Source organism: Phascolarctos cinereus, unplaced genomic scaffold (genome assembly GCF_003287225.1).
Source record: "Phascolarctos cinereus isolate Bilbo 61053 unplaced genomic scaffold, phaCin_HiC Scaffold_4;HRSCAF=312, whole genome shotgun sequence".
NCBI lineage: Eukaryota > Metazoa > Chordata > Mammalia > Diprotodontia > Phascolarctidae > Phascolarctos > Phascolarctos cinereus.
Genome location: NW_027555847.1, coordinates 55,915,009 through 55,936,696, shown reverse-complemented (window position 1 = coordinate 55,936,696; position 21,688 = coordinate 55,915,009). Strand labels below are relative to the sequence as shown.

At 40.6% G+C, this 21,688-nt stretch overlaps 1 protein-coding gene across 1 annotated transcript in view; it reads left to right on the top strand.

The window, feature by feature from the left end:
* Positions 1 to 2,540: 2,540 nt before the first annotated feature.
* TMEM40 (transmembrane protein 40) overlaps positions 2,541 to 21,688 on the top strand; it is a 47,978-nt gene continuing 28,830 nt past the window's right edge. Inside the window, exon 1 of the mRNA XM_020981093.2 lies at positions 2,541 to 2,717. The gene's annotated coding sequence lies outside the window, so the exon portion shown is untranslated. The remainder of the gene's footprint in view (positions 2,718 to 21,688) is intronic.

The following is a 21,688-nucleotide window of genomic DNA, read 5'->3' as shown; positions in this document are numbered from 1 at the left end:
CCTGGGTCAACACAAAGTCAAAATAACTGCATGGCCCTGCTGTTATTTTTATCACTGTTGTGCTTTTCTTTCCTGCCCTTAGCAGATGGAGTACTGGTGATAGAGCAGACTTGTTCATGACCCTGTGAGCCTCAAAAGATCAGAAGTGCACACTAGAGTTTTCTGGTAATTGAGCCTAGTGAGCAGCTATTGACCTGCTTGAATAACAAGGTTGGGGACTATATTCCAAACCAGAGTTTGCCCTCAGCCAAACCTCATGAGAAGGAACCTGCTTGATCCAGCATGGTAGTGGATTGACAGTAGTCAACTCATCCATTGGCTGTACCTATAGGGGAAGTGAATTTGGTGGGAAGTGAACTTTTTAGCAACTGCTTTAAAGTGAACCCACTTTGCTCTGGAACTTAGTGGTATAAGGGGTGAGTGAGCCTCTGGGTGTTGGAAGGGGGTGAAGAGGAAGCCTTTGTAATTTCTGTTTTTTATTTTTTCTGTATCTCCTCAGTAAATATCCTCATGTAAAAATCTAATTAATGTTAGTTGGTTATGTTAAAAGGAAAATCATTTGTTTGGGCTTTCACTCTGATTGAGGCAAAACTCAGAGGGAAAAAAAGTTTATCTAAAATACATCAAGGTAGCAACACGTTTATGGACTGATCATTGACCATCACAAAGGGATTCAAGATGGAGCTAGCTTTTACTGATCACCTTCAATGTGAGACAAAGACAATTCAGATAGGTCCACTTCAGCAAAAGGGAACAGGCCATTGCATTGCAGCTCCTCCCCAGTGTGATGTTTATGAGGTAGGAGATGATGTGAACAGGTAGGGATAATGTGCTGTATAACTGCAGGCTGAGTGTTGGCCCCCTGCAGCAGTGAGCCTCCGTCAACACCCAGCTAGCAACAATGAGGCAATATCACTTTCAATAGTTATGTGATACTGGATACTGTTCATTGGCTATGGATATTGTAGAGAACGCACTAGCATGGGGGCTTGAGCCAAGAATATTAGAAAGATATCCCTAACCCCATAGTAGGTACACCAAGACCCTGAAAGGAAGCTTTAATCAGACCCTCAGAAATCTACTTGCCAATATGATTAGGAAGTGAGAAAATGACCCCCAGAGCTTTTTAAAGGCTTCACATAAAATCTCTGTAAACGTGCAGTGGTCTTGTCAGCAGAGAAGGGGAGGAAATTCAGAGAGTGATACAGACGCACAAAGGTGGATGTAAAGTTAAATTTGAAATAGGTTTTTAAATAAACCCAAGCTATCCATAGGAGATTCATTTTCATATGTGGTGTTCTTCTGTTCTTCGTCTGGGGAAGTGTTTATGTTTGTCGACTTTTGTCAAGTTCATAATAATAAAATTTTTTTAAAAAGAATATTAACTTGGCTTGTTTATAATAACATTTATAAATGTTGATGATGACATTTTGTTCTCCCATTTGCAGTTGAAGATAGTCCTTGTTAGGCAGCTGTGTGATAGTGGAATGAGAGATGTGGGGAGTCAGTTGATAAACATTTACTATGTGCCAGGCCTGTGCTAAATACTGGGAATATATATATGTATATGTGTATGTGTGTGTATTTTATATATTTATATCTATCTATCTATCTATCTATCTATCTATCTATAGGGAGAGAGAGAGAGAGAGAGAAGAAAGAGAGATATCACCTTCAAGGAGCTTACAATATAATAGGTAAGGCAATATACAAAAGGAAGCTGAAAAGGGGAGATGAGGCCAGGTTGGAGAAAGGTACCAGGCACTTAGATATGACAGAGAAGTCCAGGGGAGTGCAGCGCAGTGGGAAATGAAGCCATGGATGGCCTGGGCACTCTCCTGCAATGGAGGTTCTTCAAGGAGCTCTCCATCCAGAGGGAGAGAGGGGTCCCAAGGGCAGATGACTTGCCAGTTCTAGGGTTGATGTGATCTTTCTGGGGCTTGATGGCAAAGTCCTGAAGAGTACAGCCCTGGAGGAAACGAAGAGTGATAGGCACAGTAGACAGCAAGACTGTCTCTGAATGTGAAAGACCTGGGTTCTGAGTCTGTGATCATGTGTCAGTTATTTAACTTGTCATTACTGGAGGGGAGGGAAGGCAATGAATGCTTTGTAACTGGCAGGTTGTCTTTAGACTAGCTGATAGCTCTCCTAGGGTACCACTCTTTTATTTCAAGGGTTGGTATACAGCTTACTTGTGAAAACTTGCTCTTAAAAAACCAGTGGTACCCCCAGACAAAAGAAAAAAAAAGCTATTGTAGTTGCTTTATAAAGTATTTGAAATGCTAATTTACAGCTGTGATTATATAGCAGTTGGGTTAGCAGGCCTATTCAAAATAATTGAGTCTCTTCAAATGTAATCTTCCTTACAAAACTGAAGAATGAAACTAAATTGCAGAAAATCCATCCAAAAAAATCTTCTCCCCCCCCCCCAACAGGACCCTCCCCTCCTCCGGAAATGTCATCTCAAGCAGCCCAGAAAACTTCAAGATCTCCTTAAGGGAGCATAGGGACTGGATCTGAGATTGCCTTGTTAATGAGGGGCTCAGGGGAGGAAACTCCCCTACCTGTGCAGACACTTTCTCAGAAATGTGTCCTTGCCTAGTGCACTCAAAGGACTTCCCAGGATCACATACCCAGGATGGGACAGAGAGACATCTAAAATTGGGCTTTTCCCAGCTTCATAGCTGACTCTAACCACCTCACCAAGCTGCCTCTGTGTAAGTAAAAAAATAAGTGCTGTATGTCCATGTTTTGTTGGACTTTGGTTGCATTCCTAGGTGGGAAAACAAAACCTATCTTGTAAAAGGGCCCCCATAAGCAGAGATATAATGAGGATGAGAGCACCAGGCCTGGAGTCAGGAAGACTTGATTTTTAATCTGGCTTCAGACTCTTACTAACTGTGTGATCCTGGGCAAGTCACTTAACCCTGTTTACCTCAGTTTCCTCATCTATAAAATGGGGATAATAATAGCATCTACCTTTCAGGGTTGATGAGATAATATTTGAAAGCACCTAGTACAGTCAGTACCTGGTACATACTAATGGCTATATAAATGTTGTTTTTATTAGTTTAATTATCTCAGAATGTGTTAAAATTTCTCAAATTCATCACAAAATATTTCATCTCTATCACTACATTTGTGAATTTGGGCAAATTATTTAATCTCTTTGGGTCTCAGTTTCTCCCATGTAAAATAAGGGGGATGGGTAGGACTAGGCTGCCTCTTAGGTCCCTATTACTCTCTAAATCTGTGGTCCTGTGTGCGAGCCTGTGATGAAGTTTGTGAGCCTGGGCTTTTTTTTTTTCATTTCAAAATCTCCTTTTCCTTTTTAGATGGCAAATCCATTTAACTTTCAGGGCAAAAAAAAGAAAAAAAATCACTAATACTTGTGTTTTCCTATAGTAACACTGCCATCTTGTGGCTTTTTTGGGTATTGCCTCCATTTCCTTAAGCTAATAACTGCAAATAAGACCTTCCCTTCCTGACATTTTGATTACAATTTGTTTATGCCGCATCTTACCGGAAACTTTGCCTGATCCCCTCTCTAACTCACCAGGAGCCCCGAACTGAGAAGTGTCACTCCAACTTACAAATTCCGTGAACATTTTTTAAAAATCTGGTATTCCCTTCCTTATTCTGCAAGTGTAGCAGCTCCTTCCCATGGCTGATCATTTCAGAACCTTTGACCTGCTCCGTTTCAGACATGGGCTGGTTGGTCTCTCCTCTGGCATCCTGGTGGCTTCTCACTCCTAGAGGCTCATGGTAGTGATGACAAACTTAGCCAGGCCAGTAGCAGTAGGGATTAAGTATGAGCCACCATGCCCAGCTCCCATGAACACTTACCACCTTGTGTCTTGTTTACATTTTAAGTTTATATGTGTTTAATGTACCCTGTTAGATTATAATCTGTTTTAAGAGCTCACATTTATATAACACTCTCTAGTTTACAAAACATTAGTACTCATACTTCATTTGTTTCAACCAAAAGACTGTGAGCATAATTCAGAGAATCAATGTAACCCATGGCCTAATTTCCTAGGCTTATACAAACTGGGTTGTGGGGGCAGCCCTGGGGAATCATATCTTTTTCTCTCCTCTTGCCCTCACTCAAAGTTTCCTTTGGAAAACTGCAGAATATAGCAATAGCTCATGCATAGGTCTTCATAGCTATGGACAAAAGAGCTAATAGCTCATTGCAAGCACTCAAAGTAACAAAGCATATCTGAAATAGGACTGCCTTTATTTTGCTCCACAGAAAATGTAAAAAATGTGTAAAGAATTCATCCTAATCTAAACAATCAGTACATTTTTCATCGCTTTCCAATGCATCTAACCTTTTCTTTGAGGCCCCCATACTCATAGCTTGGACTTCTCTAGGAAGGGGAATGAACTAGGAGTTACTAGAAAGGCATTTTTCATCATTACTACCCCTTTGACATTCTGTTGAGTTCCATTTTTTTTTTTACTCCTGCTTCATGGTATAGTTAGTTCTCTCCCTTTGAAATGATTGTATTATTCATATTCTTCTTATTTCCACTGGCCTGGAATCTGTTACTATATTTTACATAATAACTTCCAATAGTATAAATTTGAATACATGTGACTACTTTAAGAGAGCCATTATTAAATAATGGTGAGGCATTTTATTCAAAGTCAAGGAATTGCAATTCACTGTCTTTTCAGACAAGGATGCCCAGAGAGGGGAGTTAAACACGGGTTCCATACACTCAGGAGGGGCAGCTAGGTAGGTGGAGAGAACATCGGGTCACAAGCTGTCTACTGCTTTAGCCATGGAGCCATTTGAAATGCTGGCTTTGGTGATGGGGACAGGGGGAGTCTATATGATTGAACATCAGGGTCAGTGGTGTTTTCCAGAGGCAGGTTTAACCCGGTTCTGGTAAGTTTGAACAGGTCCTGATAACACAGCCTAGACAATAGCCTTGAGGCAGCTGTTTCAACACTATTATGTCCTTTGCCCTAATAGCAAGGGCAGTTCAAAGTCCACAAAAGGGAGATGATCCAATTCAGTTTCACTCTTCCATGATTCTTTGGAACCAAGGGGAGGGGGATTGGTTGGATTCTGGAGGAAGTTGTGTCAACGTGCTGGTCACCTTCAGGAACCAAAACCCACTCTCTGGTGTCTGTGTTCTTTGGTCTATGTTCAGCTCCCTCTGGATCTTTCCTAAAAAAGGTGAGGAAAAGGGGGCCAATACTTCTTTTTTTATAGACCCAGTCAAAAGGGGAGACCTGAGATCTAAAACAGTCTGAGCCAATTCATTTATACTCAATTAATCCTTAGCCGTGAGACAAAGAAGGTGGCCTCTTTCTCCCCAGGAGATTATCAGTGGGCACCTTCACACCCTCCATGGGAAAATTGGGAAGATAGAATCTTAGTCCTAAAGGCTTACCACCTTGTAAACTTATCAAATTGATAAGGAATCAAAAATTCCTCAGACTTAACTACAGATAGCAGCTGGAAGGTACGTTAGAACATAAAATGTCAGAGCTGAGAATTTATTCCAAACAGAACATTTTAAATATAACTACTGACATTTATCTAGTGCTTTAAAATGTGCAAAGTTCTTTACACACATTTTCTTTTCACACCAGTCTCACAACAAGCCTGTGAGGCAGATCCTACTGCTATTAGTATCTTCATTTTCCAGATGAGAACACTAAGTTTCAGAGAAGTGGAAGGACTTGACCAAGGTCACATAGTAAGCAACAGGCAGGATATGAAGGGATTTCATGATTCTATGTCCAATCTTCTAATAGCTTATCAGGCTGCCTCAGGGAAGGAGACTGAGACTCAAATCTGGAGTGATGTCCCCAAGCTCCTTCAGCTAATTAGTATGAAAACTAAGAGTAGAAACCAAATCTTTGGAGTCATAATCATTTCAACAATTCAAGTCAAGTCAATAAGCACCTACTATGTGCCAAGCACTGTGTACGCTGGGGACACAAAGAAAGGCAAAAAAACAGTCCCTACAATTGAGGTCAAAGTCTAATGGGAGAGATCACATGCAAACAACATACAAGCAAGGTGACTAGGTGGTGCTATAATGCGTGAAGCTTCAGGCCTGGAGTCAGGAAGACTCACCTTCCTGAGTTCAAATCTGGCCTCAGACACTTACTAGCTGTATGATCCTGGGCAAGTCACTTCACCCTGTTTGCACCAGTTTCTTCCTCTGTAAAATGAGCTGGAGAAAAAAATGGCCAACTACTCCAGTGTGCTTGCCAAGAAAACCTCAAATAGGGAACACAGAGTTGGAACATGACTGGACAACAATATGTGAACAAGTTACCGATAGGATTAATTTACAGGTAAATTAATTTGCATTAATTTAATAAACAGAGAGAAGGCACTAGAATTAAGAGGGATCAGGAAAGGCTTCCTGTAATAGGTGGGATTATATAGCTGGGCTTAAAGGAAGCCAGGAGGCAGAGATGAGGAGGGAGACTATTCCAGGCATGGTGGACAGCCCAAGAAAATGGCCATGGCTGGAAGATGGGGCGTGTTGTGCAAGGACAATATCTCTAGATTGTGGTGGAGGTAGGTAAGGTGTGAGAACATTGAAAAGGTAGGAAAGGTCCAGGTTATAAAAGCTCTAAAAGCTAAAACTAGAATTTTATATTTGATTATATTTTATTTTATATTGGTAATAGGGTGATTGATATTAGGATTGATATTACATTTGATTGGTTTTTATATTATATTAGAAGGGAGACACTGGAGTTTATTGAATGGGTGTATGGGTGTGTGTAGGGGAGACATGGTCAGACAGGGGATTTAAAATCAATTGGACAGTTGAGTGGAGGATGGAATATAATGGGTAGAGATTTCAGGCTGGGAGGCCAGTCATTGGGTTATTGCACAGTCCAGGTGTGAGGGAGATGAGACCCTGCACCTGCGTGGTGGCAGTTTCAGACAAGTGAAGGGGATGTCTTAAAAGTAAAACAGGTGGGATTGGCAACTGTTTGGATATGACAGGTGAGCAAAAAGGAGGAGTTAAAGATGGCACCTAAAGATTCCAGCCTGAGTGACTGGAGGGATGGTAGTACCTCAACAGTAATAAGGAAGTCAGGAAGAGGGGAGGGTTTGGGGAGAAAGATAATGAATTCCGTTCTGGCCATGTTGAGTTTAAGATATGTGTGTACAGAACTTCCAGTCTGAGATATCCATTAGGGAAGCATGAGATGGCTGGTTTGGTGGGGGATTGGTAAGTAGATTGGAAAATCATCTGCATAGAGATGATCACTGAATCCATGGGAACTCATGAGAGCATCAAGAGAAATAACAGAGTAGGAGAAGAGAAGAGGGCTCAAGTCAGAGCCTTGGGAGACACCTCTGGTTAGCAGGATGACCTGGAAGACAGAAGAACTGTCACATAGACAGGAGAACCCAAAGAAAGCAGTGTCCCAAAGACCTAGAGAGAATTCCACAGGTACAATGCTGTCCAGAAAAAAATATGGTGGGTAAATGCTAATGAAAACATACAAACTGTACAAAATAATTAAGAAAATTCCCAAGGGGATCATCATGGGATCTTAAACAATGCTTATTTTAAGGTGAGTGAGAAAGGAGAATTCAGTTCAACACAAATTAAACAGCAGGAGTACAATAGTGGACAAAACATGGTGTTCATTCTCCAGGATCGATCCCCCAAACTGCAAAACTCTATTTAAATTAAAATAAACAAACAGTAAATTGGAACATACTGGGTACCAGGCACAGTGCTAGACTGGAGATACAAAAGCAAAAATCTGAACAAAAGAATCTGTATCAAACATCTTCTAAAGTCTTCCTCATTGAGGATGTCTCTTCTTCCTCTCCCTCTTCCTCTCTCTCTTCCTCTTCTTCCCTTCTTCCTCCTTCCTTCTCCTCTTTCCCCTTCTCCTCCTCCTTCACCTCTCTCTGAGATTCCCTCCAGATCTCAGTTTATGATCCCATCCCTTGCTGATTGTACCAACAAGAAAGACTATTGGATTTAATGTCAGACGTCATTTGAATCTCTGCTCTTCTACTTAACTACCTATGTGGTCTTTCTGGGGCCATCTCCAGTCATCCTGATCTATATCTTGCCACTGGACACAAATGGCTCTGGAGGAGAGTGACACTGGTGATTTTGCACAGCCTTCCCTCGCTTAAATCCAATTCACTTCCAGGTCATGATAACATCTTCCTGATGTCATGGTCCTCTTCAAGAATGAAGGACAAATGAGGCAGCTAGGTGGTGCACTGGCCTTGGAGTTAGGAGGACCAGAGTTCAAATCCAGCCTCAGACACTTGACATTTACTAGCTGTGTGACCCTGGGCAAGTCACTTAACCCCAATTGCCTCATCAAAAAAAAAAAAGAGGAGGAAAAAAAGTTTAAAAAAAGGATGAAGGACAAACCATACAATGTGACTTTTCTCTGAACCTCAGTTTCCCCAACTCTAAAATGAAGGGCTTGAATTAAGATGCTCTCTGATAAGCACCATTTCTGGAGCCTGGGATGTTTCCTTCATTACCTCTACATGCTAGTTATCCTGGATTTCTTGAGAATCATCCCAATTGTCACCTTCTGCAGGAAGCCTTTATTGGTCCTTCTAGCACCTTGTGCCTTCCCTTCCAAAGTGACCTTCTATCCATTTGTGTGTACATTATATGAACCTGTTCATTTATATATTGTCTCCTCCATTAGAATGTAAGCTCCTTGATCATAAAAAAGGGAAAAGGACCCACATGTGGTGGCAAAGAATTGGAAAATGAGGGGATGCCCATCAACTGGGGAATGGCTGAACAAGTTGTAATATATGCATGTAATAGAATACTTTTGTGCTATAAAAAATAACGAGCAGGCTGATTTCAGAAAAACCTGGAAAGATTTATATGAACTGATGCAGAGTAAAATGAGTACAACTAGGAAAGCATTGTACACAGTAACAGCAACATGGTGTGATGATCAGCTATGACAGACTTAGCTCTTCTCAGCAATACAATGATCCAAGACAATTCCAAAAGACCAGAAAATATTATCTACATCCAGAGAAAGAATTGTGGATTCTGAATGCAGATTGAAGCATACTATTTTCATTTTATTTGTCTTTTTGTGGTTTTTCTCTTTTGTCCTGTTTCTTTTTTCACAACATGACTAATGTGGAAATATGTTTAACATGATTGCACATGTATGACATATATCAGATGGCTTGTTGTCTTGGGGAAAGGGAGAGAGAAAAATTTGAAACTTGAAATCTTATAAAAATGAATGATGAAAATTATCTTTATATCTAATTGGAAAAAATAAAATGCTATTAAGAAAAGAATGTAAGCTTCTTGAGAGCAGGAACTGTTTTTGTCTTTCTTTGTGCCTCCATCACTTAGCACAGTGTCTGACACATAATAAGAAAACACAAAGTGTTGATTGATGGAGTGTGTGAGCTATTGTACAAATACAAGTGGTCTGCAAATTCCAAAAACTCTGGGTAAGGCTGTGGGAGTGTTCTCCTGAGAGTTTTATGTTTGCAAACTTCCTTTCAGAAAGGAAATGGCAAGACCAAATGAACTACCCTCTCTTCTCCTGGGATGGGGGGGTGGGTGGGTTATAATTTCTAACAGGATTTTCCCTAGAAGGGTGGGACCAAATCAGGAGGTGGTAGGGATTCTTTTGTCTACTCATACATCTTTATACATAGCAGTAAATCTGGTTGTAAAAAAGGGGGAGCATTACTGGTTCTCTTCATGTGCTCAGCATATAGAGGTGTTGCAATAAAGAGGTTTCACAAAAGAACAAGAAACCTAAGGAAGTTACAAAAGAAGAGGGTGTGATACAAAGAAAGGCAAAAACCAGTCCCTGCCATGGAAGAGCTTATATTCTAATGAGAGGTAACATACAAACAACTCTATTTATAGGATATTTCTACGGGGTAAATTGGAGGTAATTATATAGGGAAGGCACCAGTACGGGGGAGAGTTTGAGCCTGGGGAGGACCTTTTTTTTTCTTTTTTGGTGAGGCAATCAGGGCTAAGTGACTTGCCCAGGGTCAAGTGTCTAAGGTCAGATTTGAACTCGGGGCCTCATGACTCCAAGGCTGGAGCTCTATCTGCTGTGCCACCTAGCTGCCCCATGGGAAAGACTTTTTAAAGAAGGTAGGATTTGAACTAAATCTCGACAAAAACCAGGGAGGCCAGGAGGCCGAGTCAAATAACGAGAGTGTTTCAGATATGGGGGACAAGGCAGTGAAAAGGCGGCATGAAGAGCCTAGAGGGAGTGATGTATAAGGGACAATGAGGTTGCCAGTATCTCTGGATTGTAGAGTATATGGAGAGTAGTCAAGTATAGGAGTCCGGAGGAAGGAAGAGGCCCATTGAGTAGATAATTTCTAGACGGGAAATGCCCATTCTGTTGTCTCTGATTAGCATTATCAAAGATTCTGCCACAATGGACCTTGCAGTTCTGGAAGGAGGACTGTCCTCTAGTAACACTAGTGAGATAGAAAGGAATCTGGGGGTTTGAGATCTAGTCCCAGCTCTTGAAAGGGAGTGTGCAGCCCTGGAAGATTCTGAAGAGAGACACTGGTCCTCCTCCCTCACTCCCCCCCTCAAATGCCTTCTTTCTGGGATTATGACCTTGTCGTCATCGTTGTCTTCTTCTTCTTCTTCTTCTTCTTCTTCTTCTTCTTCTTCTTCTTCTTCTTCTTCTTCTTCTTCTTCTTCTTCTTCTTCTTCTTCTTCTCCTCCTTCTTCTCCTCCTCCCCCTCCTCCCCCTCCTCCCTCTCCCCCTCCCCCTCCTCCCCCTCCCCCTTCCCCTCCTCCTCCTCCTCCTCCTCCTCTCTCTCTCCAGCCCTGGGCCTCAGTAAAGGCTTTACAAGGCTTGTGAAGTGGGGACGGGATCAGTAGTGTAGGGGTATTCAAATGCAGGCATGCGCTGCAGCCAGCTCCAGCCAGCCCCCGAGATGTGAGCATTGGATTTCCAGCAGGAGCATTCACACCTTGGACAGCAGCAAATGCTACAAATCAGGGCTTGATTGATCATTTTGTTGATTGTCTAGATGGTGGGGGCGGGGAACCTTCAGCCCAGCTTCACTTGAGGACCCAGAGGGCCACACGGGGCCTCGAAGCCTCAGATCTTCCCCCTCCCATCTAGACATAAGAAAGTGATGGACGAAATGTTAACAATGCAGATTAAACTTTAAAGTGTGTCCTGAATAAATTTTTTTCCCTGTATCAGAGAGCCGTTTGTTAAACATCTACCATCACACCCCTGGTCTTCCAGTTTCAAAGCCACACTGCCCAAGTACTCTCTCCTAAAGGGCTATTAAGAATTACAAAATTCATGGGGCAGCTAGGCGGCGCAGTGGATAGAGCACTGGCCCTGGATTCAGGAGGACCTGAGTTTAAATCTGGCCTGAGACATATAACACTTAATAGCTGTGTGACCCTGGGCAAGTCACTTAACCCTATTGCCTAGACCAAAAAAAAAAAAGAATTACAAAATTCCCAACCCTCATCAGAACAAGATTTTTTTTTATTTTAAGATTTTATTGTCATCTTTTGTTTTTACATAATTCACTTCTTCAATTTTGAATGTGTCCCTCTGCCCCACTCTGCGCCCAGGGAGCCATCCTCATCGAGGATGAATAAATAATAACAAGGAATAACAATGATTAAAAAGAATGAGAGGGGGCAAAAAGGAAGTTTGAGGAAATTTGTCATCTTTAACCCAAGTATGACCGTATATTTGATGTTAGACCCTATTGCCAAACCATGTCCTTCCTCCTTTATAACATCTTTAATACACCTGCCTTTCACTCAGCTCCCACAACCACACCCTCATCCAGGCCCTCATCCCTCTCCCCTGGACTGTTTGAATAGCCTTCAAACTGGTTTCCTCACCTCAAGTCTCTCCCACTGCAGCCCATCCTCCATTTAGCTTCCAGAAAGATTTTTCTAAAGCAATCGCCTGACAACATCTGCTCAGTAAGCTCCAGGGGCCCCCTGACACACATTTATAAAACAGAGATTGAGGTGGTTTCTCTACAATTTGATAAAGAGTGATTTTTTTTAAACCCTAGGAAAGGGAAGCCTAGAGGACCAGGGATGGAAAATCCATTTCAGGAAACTCCCACTAGGCTCAGAGAGCACCTGGGTATTCAAATTCTTTTATGGGCTATGACAGATCAACGTACCTTTCAAGTACCACACTAAGAAATGGCCAGTTCCTCAGCAGTGTTGAGTCTGAGTCATGTGGGCCTCAGCCATATAGCCCTGCTCCAAGAACACCTAGAAGTCACCTTGTGACTGGAAACGATCTGGCTAGTGCATTAGTCACCTTCTAGCAGGTATCTTGAGCTCCTCTGAGGCATGTAGCAGTCACCAACTAGGCATTTCCCTCCTCCTTCTCCCTGTATTCCTTAATAGACCTATTGGTTTTTCATGATGGCCAAGATATCACTCTCTGCTCCTTGAGATCCCCAAGTCCTTCAGACCACATGATCTTCTGCCCAGGGATTTGTTTTTGTTCCCTATCCTGTGAAGCCTTTCCTTCCAGCGCTGGGGCAATAGAAAGACCACCTGGCTTCAGATCCCCTGTGACATGTGTGGTCTTACACAAGTCAACTTCTTGGTGCCTTAGTTTTCTCATCTGTAAAATGATGGCCGTTGTACTCTATGGCCTAGGAGACCCTTGTCAGCTCCAAATGTAGGCTATAGAATCTATGTTCCTAAGCTAAGGTAGTGTTTATTGTTTGTACCAAAGGCTTTTAACCAAGGAAGGAAGAAGGAAACAAACATTTATTAAATGCCTATGAGGTATCAGGCATGGGGCTAAGCACTTTACAAATATTTTCTCATTTGATCCTCACAACAACCCTGGGAGGTAGGTGCTAGTATGATCCCCCTTTTACAATTGAGGAAACTGAGGCTTGTTAAGTAACTTTTCTGGGGTCACACTCTTTGTAAAATATCTGAGGCCAGCTTTGAACTCATGTCTTCCTGACTCCAGGCCCAGCATTCTATCCATTGTGCCACATAGCTAATGAGGATCTATAAGCTTTGAAAAATTTTTCATAATTGCATTTTTATATAATTAGTTTCTTTTGTAATCCTCTATATTTCATTTTACACATTTAAAAACATTCTGAGAAGGGGTCTGTAGGTTTTGCTAGATTAACAAAGGGGTCCGTGATATAAAAAGGAGTTAAGAACCTGTGGTTTGTAATGCCTCGTATCTTGAGCCCTATCCATTGGTCATCTCTTACTCATGTCCACTTAAAAAAATCTCTGACTAACTAGGGATCAGTAAATACTAATGGGCATTTTATTCGGGGTCAAGGGATTGCAATCCGGGGCAATGCACTGTCTTTTCAAACAGGGATGCCTAGGGAGGGGAGTTACAACTGGAGTTGTATACACGCAGGAGGGGTAGCTAGGTAGAAGGATGGAACAGTGGGTCCGAAGCTGTTTACTGCTTTAGCCGTGACACCATTTGAAATGCTGGCTTTGGGGGGGGGCAGGGGGAGTCTATATGATAGACAGCAGGGGAAGGGATGGTTTCTGGAGGCAGATTTAACCCAGTTCTGTCACATTTGAACAGGCTCTGATAACACAGCCTGGACCTGGTTACAGGAGGTCACACGCAATAACCTTGATGCAGCTGTTTCAACATTGTTAGGTTCCTTGTCCTAATAGTCAGGGCAGTTCAAAGTCCACAAAAGGGAGATGGTCCAATTCAGTTTCGTACTCAAATATTTTACACAATTCAGAATAGTGGAAAGAACACTGGACTGAGTGACAGGAGACCTATGTTCAAGTACTGACTTGGGATTTGGGATAAGTTATTTGGCCGTTTCAGATCTTAGTGTATTCAATGAATGGGGTGGAACCAAGCCTAACATTCTGGGATTATGAGTTTCATTCTTGTGGAAGGCAGCGATCCTATGTTAAAGTTATCTTCATTATCCAAAGTATTCGGTCCAGAGCTCAGCACGGGAATTTGCTCACTGATTGAATGAATGCAGTTACTCTGCCATAACTCACTTAACTCATGTAGTATTTAGCATTGTTTCTAAGGGCATGGCTATGACTCAGGAGTCCTGAGCCACCTGGCAGGCCTCCTCCAAGCCCTAACCCCAGGTCATGGTGTTAGAGATGGGCTATCAGTCAGCAAGGACCTCTTCCTTTTGGAAGGAGACCAAACAAGCCTAAGTCTTCCTAAGTCTTCCATAAGGCATAAGGCACTGTGGTGCCATGAACAGATCTCCATACTCGGACTCCAGAGGGAGATCTACAATTTAAACACATATTTAGTCAGTCAATCAATCAATGAACATTGATTAATTAATGTTAATTAATTGAATAATTAAACAACAAACTGCCTTTAGTCCTGGGGATTAAACAGACTCGGAAAAACAGTCCCTGCCCTCAAGGAAATTACGCTCCATCATGGGGTCAGGGATTTCACTGGTTTAGGGAACTCTAGAGCATCTTCTCTGAAGCTTAAGATATTGCCTAGAGCACCACGAGGTTACCTTACTTGTTTGTGTCAAGCTAAAGGAAAAACTTGAAACCCAGCTCTGTCATGGCCACCAACTTTCTATCCAGTACTCCGCACTGATCCTCAATGGGAGAAGACAATATGTGTAAATAAATAGATGTGTATGTAAATGTGCATGTATTTATATATATGATACTAAGCACCTACTAACTTGGACAGACTTTGAAAGATAGTAGAGGATTAGAAGGGCCTGGTGTGTTATGAGGCATGGGGTCATGAAGAGTCAGACGTGACTGAATGAACAAAAAAGCACCTACCGTGGGTGAGGCTCTGTGCCATGGGCTGAGGACAAAAAAGGCAATAACAAATAGTGCTTGCTCTCAGGGAGTTTACATTCGTTCTGCCAGGTCAGGGCTTCGTAACTTTGTTTAAGTCATGGACCCCTTTGGCAGTCTGGCGATGCCTGTGGACCCCTTCTCATAAGAGTGTTTTAAAGGGTGTAAAATGAAAAACCTAAGATGACAAAGGAAAAAATGATAGGGAATACAGTTATCAAATTATATTTTCAAAAGTTCAGAGCTATGACTGACTTTGATAGACTTATCTCTTCTTAGCAATGCAAGGATCTAAGACAACTCCAAAAGACTCATGATGGAAAATGCTCTCCACATCCAGAAAAGGAACTTAAGAGATTGAAAGGCAGATCAAAGCATACTATTTGCTTTCTCTCTCTTTTTTTTGTTTCTTCCTTCTTGTGGTGTCTCCCATTGGTTCTAATTTTTCTTTATAAAAAGACTAGTATGGAAATAGGTTTAATAGGAATGTATATGTTGAACCTATATCAATTTACATGCCCTCTTGAGATGGGGAGAGGGGAAAAATGGGGGAAAAAATTTGGAACTCAAAATCTCATGAAATGATTGTTTGAAAACTAAAACTAAATAAATAAATTTATTAATAAAAAAATTGATCCCAAAGACTAGCTCTGAGTCTAGCATAGTTCCCATTATACAACACTGGCTCTTTTGGCAAGTAAATGCTTGATATGTATTAAAAAAAAATTTCAGAGCATCAGGTTAAGAAGTTCTGTAACCAGTAAAGACAAGTAAATATAGGATGAAGTGGAGGGGTGGGTAGAAGGAAGAAGCACTAATAAGTGGTGGTGGAAATCAGACAAGTACTTCCCTGGACCAAAGATTTGGAACTGCAAGGGACTTTAGAAGCCCAAACTCCTCTTTTTGTAACTGAGGAAACTAAGGCCTAGGTAGTCATGTGATTTCCTTAAGGTCACACATATAGAATGGTTAAGTACAGGTGGGATTTGAACCCAGGTCCTCTGACTCCATAGCTACTGTACCATGCTGCCTCCTCACTGAGTACCCACGTCGTCTGGGTGGGAGGATACAAAAGCATGAAGCAACCAATACTCTCTGCCTTCAAAGGGCTTGAAGGCTAGTTGGGAAAAAAAAGAGGATCAAAATGACATCATGGTGTCAGGGTCAAAGTACCATGTGTCCAACTGTGGCTGATCAGACCAAGTTGGGGAAATAAGGCGTAAGTAAATGTGCAAAGAGCTAAACACACGTCACTGGCCTGTCCAGGATGAATTGCCCTTTGAGTAGTGGATGCAATAGGAGTCAGAGGAGGGACACATCACTGTAGGCCTGAGGCCTGGGGGAAGGCCACTAAAAGTTATTTCCCCTGTAAGCCACAATTTCCCCATCCCTTTAAAAAAGGTTCTATCTTTTCTGAACTGCATAATTCCTAAGGTCCCCTTGAGTTCTAACGCTCTATGAGAATCAGCAGTCCAGGGGCAAAATTGAGTCTAATTAAGTGACATAAGCTTCCAAGAAACATAAAATCTTACATAATCCTTAGTGCTTAACAAAGTAGAACTAAAAGAAATAACAGACAACAAACAACTGAAAAATGCATTTGGTCTATGTCCCTTCCCAAGTCAGCCTGAGGTTTTGTTACTTTTGGCTTTGTTTTGTGTGTGACACACACATACGTATATATATATATATATACAAGTATATTTATAATGAATTCACATATGTGGTGTACATACATATATATACACACACATGTGTTACATATGCATTGGTGGACACACATCAGAGTTGAGGTAGATTTTGCTCAGGGGGAGATTGCCTTTTTTAATTAAAATTTTGTGTTTTTTTAATTAATTAATAGAAATCTATTTTCTTTCCCTCCCACCTCATTGGAAAAAAAAAAGAAAGATGTCTTACTCTGCCCTATAAATCTGTCATGTCTCTGTAATGAATAGCATGTTTCATCACCAGTCCTCTGGATCATGGATGATCATTGTATAGATCATAGGTCTTGCAGCTTTCAAAGTTGTTTGTCTTTACAATGTGGATATTGTTGTATAAATTGTTCTGGTTTTACTCATTTCATTCTTCATCAGTTTATCAAAATCTTCAGAATTGTTCATTTTTATAATATTGATACCAGAAACATAGACGGGCTCTTTTTGGACTGGATTTCATTGGTGCTGGGAGCTGCTCGAGAGGAAACCCCATTCACCTCAGCATCTGTTCTAGGACTTGGGATCTCAGAGGGCTTCCTTGCATAGAGGTAAGAGATAAGGGTGAGAGAGGTTCAATTATCCAGGGGAAGCTGGAATTTCCTCCTGCTAGGACAGAGCAGTTATTAATCTCTTCACTTGCCGTAATGGCTATTTTCATCCTTCAAAAAGTGACAGAACCAACAAGGGGAAATTGTGTTCTGGATCTTTTTGTTTATGCCAGAAAGGCATGGTTGCTGCTGAGGAAATGATGGGAAACTTGGAGCAAAGGATCTACTGCCCCCATCTTAGAGTTTGTACTGAGGAGGGAGAAAAAAGTGTGACTAGTCTTGACCTGCACCCTAGATTTGGGGAGAGGCGTCAAAGGGTCCAGAGAAAGGAAAAGTAGGTGCCACAGCCTAACATTTTATAGGGTGATATCCCAAGAGAGATGGGAAGTTCTCGAGAAGTTCTAAAGAAAGAAATTCTGAAAATACAGAAATAATTCTGAAGAGAGAGAAAAAGAGACCAGTATCACTTTGAAAGAGGTCTCCAGTGCTTAGTACTGTACTTGGCTGTGCCCAATTTAATAATAGAACATATAATAATGTAATAATAATTTAATAATATACTGCCTTCTCACACTCTTCCTCAGTCTCCCTCACTCCCATATCCAACCAACTGCCAAATCTTGACATCTCTGCTTCCACAGCATCTTTCACATACAGCATCTATTCTCTTTTCACACAACTACCATCTTAGTTTCGCTCCTTATCACCTCTCGTTTGAGCTATTGCTATTGTTTCCTAATTGGTCATTTTATCTCTTATTTGTCCCACCCCAATCCATCCCACCCATTACTGAAGTGATGTTTCTTAAGCTTAGATCTTACCATATCACTCCCCAGTTCAATAAATTATAGTGACTTCCTATTGCCTCCAGGATAAAACATAAGCTCCCCACTTTGGTTTTTAATGCCCTTCACGACATGGTTCTAATTTAAGTTTCCAGCCTTATTATGCCTTATTCCCCTAGTCACACTCTGCAGTCCAAATAAACTGGTCTTCTCTCCTTTCCTCACACAAGCTGTTCCATCTCTGGTCTCTCGGTCTTTGCACTAGAAATCTTACATGCCTGGGATGAACTCTTTCCTCACCTTCATCTTATAGAATTCCTCAAGTCTTTCAAGATGTAGATCAAGTTCCACCTTTGACATGAGCCCTTTCCTGATCCCCCAACTGCTAGTGCCCTCCCCTCGTGACTTTTATTTAACCATATTATATTTGTAATCTGGGTTTCAATATATATTTTGCATTTATTCTATATATATTTATTCTAAATATTTATTCTATTTTTTACAAACATGTTTTCTCCTTCAATAGGATGAAAATTCCTTGAGAAGCATTATTTCATCTTTTGTCTTTGCATCTTCAGCAACAAGCCTTATGCAAGAATCATTGTAGATGATTCATAAATGCTTCTTTATTGATTGACTTGGATAAGAGCATAGATGACATTGTTAAGAAATTTGTCAATGACACATTGCATGAATGTTTGGTCTCAAAAGCATCAGGCTAGAACATTGAGCCAAATCAAATAATATTAAATTTTATAAGAATAAAAGCAAAGTCTTGTCATTAGGTTCAAAAAATCACCTCACTACTTGGGGTAGGAAGTTGTTTATGTGAAAAAGACCTGGGGGCTTTAGTGGCCTGCAAATTTTGTGATTCAACAGCATGATGTGGTCATCAGGAAAACTAATGCAAACATATGCTACACATTAAGAATAGCATAGCATTCAGGAATATGAAGGAAATATTGTCCCATTGTACTCTGTCCTGGTCCATTCACATCTGGAGTGTGGTGTTCCATTCTGAACACCATTTAAGGAAGGACGTGGATAAAGAGGAAGAGATCCAGAGGATGGGGACAAAGATAGTGAGTGGCCAGTTCATACCACATGGGAATCATTTGAGGGAACTGGATATGTATACCCTGGAGAAGTCTTAGGAAGGAGAGAAGAGCTGTCCTCAAGTACTTGAAGTCCTAGTAGCCATCTTGTTCTCCTTAAATCCAGAGAGTAGGACTAGCAGTAATGGATAAAAGTAGTAAAGAAGAAAACTTAAGTTTTAGGTAAAGAAAAACTTAAAAATAATCCCGAAAGTGTGGTGGGCTTCCTTGGAAGAGAGTTGGGTTCCCTTTGCTAGTGCTTGAAAAGCAAAGATGAATTCCCACTTGTCAGGTACCTAGTATGTATGTACAACTATCAATTGCAGAGCAGAAGCTGATGGGGAGGAAGTTTCCCCACAAGAAGCTCCCTACACCAAGGAAATTGTAGATCTGGTCCAAGTATGTTGTGTAGCAGTTTCTTTCCTCAGGTCAGCCTTGCCTGAGGCACCTTCTGACATTAAAATTCTACAATTCTGTATTGACCCTTTCATTTGGAATCTATCGAAATCTTTCTGTATTGAATGAATGGATTAAAAAATAGCCAAGCATTGTACTACATACTGAGGGATACAAACAGAAAAAAACTAGACAGTCTCTTTTCTCAGGGTCATTCTAATGGGGCAGGGGAGGAAGTCCAGGGAGGGAAACAAGACTTAAAGAGAATTCAGCTTCAGGATAGATAGGAAAGCCCAAAAGTCTGTAGTGTAGCTACAGAGCACATGGAAAATCTCAGGATTCCCTAGGGTATTAAATGTGTTTAAATGTATTTTCTTTAAACAGTGTGTTTTAGGATTCTAGGTTTAAAAAATAAATCCATTCCATGAGTTGTATTCATTTTATTGGAGAGTTTCATCAGTTTACATTTAGCACAACACTCATAAAATTTGTATTTTCTTCAGTTTTTCCAACAGAGAATATGTTCTTTCTCATTGTTAGTTTTTGTAGGATTCAACCTAGGCTTAACTGGACCACTATAAGCCACTTATGTTATGTTATTACCAATGTCATTTTCTCTAAATGGGACTTCCCACTTATCAGTGATGAGACCTTCACTTTGGGATCATCCTAGTGCCCTTTTCCTTCCCCCTTTCTGTCCCTCCTTCCCTTTTCCTCTGTTTCTCTAAAGCTTTCTGAATCATTTAGTGATTCAAATGAAATCCTGACGGTAGCTCAAATTTTGTTAGCAACTGGTTTATCTAGATTTAAGAAGTATGGATTGTTTGAAACACTTTCAGTTTTGGCTCAGGGGCTTAACTATTGTTCAAAGGTTTTCTTGAAGTATATGTGCCTCTCTGTAAGATTTGCAAAATCTGCTTCTCAAATATCCAGCTCTTGTTTTAACTATGTATAGTAAATTTTTTTAGGTAGATAATTCTAGGTTTTAAATCCATGCTTCTTAATTTTGTCTATATTGTACTCTGGTTAATCTGATTGTCCCTTGCCTTCCCTGAACAGTTCACTGTGATCTTATTGTTTTTTGGAAAGTGAGTTCCTTATTTCTTCTGGCAGCTTAAAGTACTTTTCCTTTATCATTAGAATGTTGAAGTTTAATCATAATGTTTCTTGGTGTTTTCAATAATAGATTCTTTTTCTTGCAGTCCTATGGATTATTTCTATGTATATTGTAGTGCTTGTTTTTTCTAGTTAAAAATATTTTCTTGAAAATGTCCTGGAGGGACACCTAGGTGATGCAGTGGATAGAGCACTGGCCCTGGATTCAGCAGGACCTAAGTCCAAATCTGGTCTCAGACCAAACACTTGACACTTACTAGCTATGTGACCCTGGGCAAGTCTTTCTTTTATTTTGCTAAATATTGTGGAGTGTTAAGAATATTGAGGAAAACCATCCTCTAGGGCCATCACTGAGTCTGTGTATTTTCAAGTTCTTTGATAATTTTGTGATTTTTGAGCTTGTATTTCCAGTAACCCTGTATTTGTGTGCAATCCCATTCTTTGGCTCCAAAGTCCTTTGTTGGCTACTTCTGTAGGATTTTTTGAAATTTTCTATTAAATTCCATATATTTCTCATTTTCTTCATTATTTCCTAGTTTTTTAAAGCATCTTTTATTTGAGCTTTTGTTCTTCCCATGATTAAACCCCCCCCCAAAAAAAAAACCCTTTCCTTAAGATCTATTTTTTATTCTTATGGCTTTCTTACTCAGACTAATTCTTGCTTAATTTATTTAAATGTGCTATTTATCTATTTGTAATATCTCTTTCTATAAAGTTCTTTTTTCATCTGTGTAGTTCCTCATCCTTTAGCTATTTTTATTGCTCCAAAATATGTATTGGATTAGCACTTTTTGTGACTTTGCTCATTCCAGTTTTGGTGGATTTTCATTTTCATGTGTATGGGTTTAGCTTTTTTCTTTCTCTTTGATATTTGTTTGTTTCTATTCATTGTTTTTTCTTTTCTCTCCTCTTCTTTTTTCTTTTCTCTTTCCCTTTTCTCTTCTCTCATTTACTCCTTTATTTTCTTTTTCTTTTCTCTTCTTTCCTTTGACTAGGCCTTCCTTTCTCACTCAGGTTGGAAGTGCAGTGGCTACTTACTCATGGACCTGATCCCACTATTGATTTGCATGAGAACTTTGACTTCTTTTATTTCCAACCTGAGCTGGTTTGCCCCTCTTTGAGCATCCCAGTGCCTCTCTGCTCCCAGATTCTCACCATATTGGCACTGGACTTAGTGTGGTTGTCCAATCATCCTTAGTCTGACTGAAGCTCTGAACT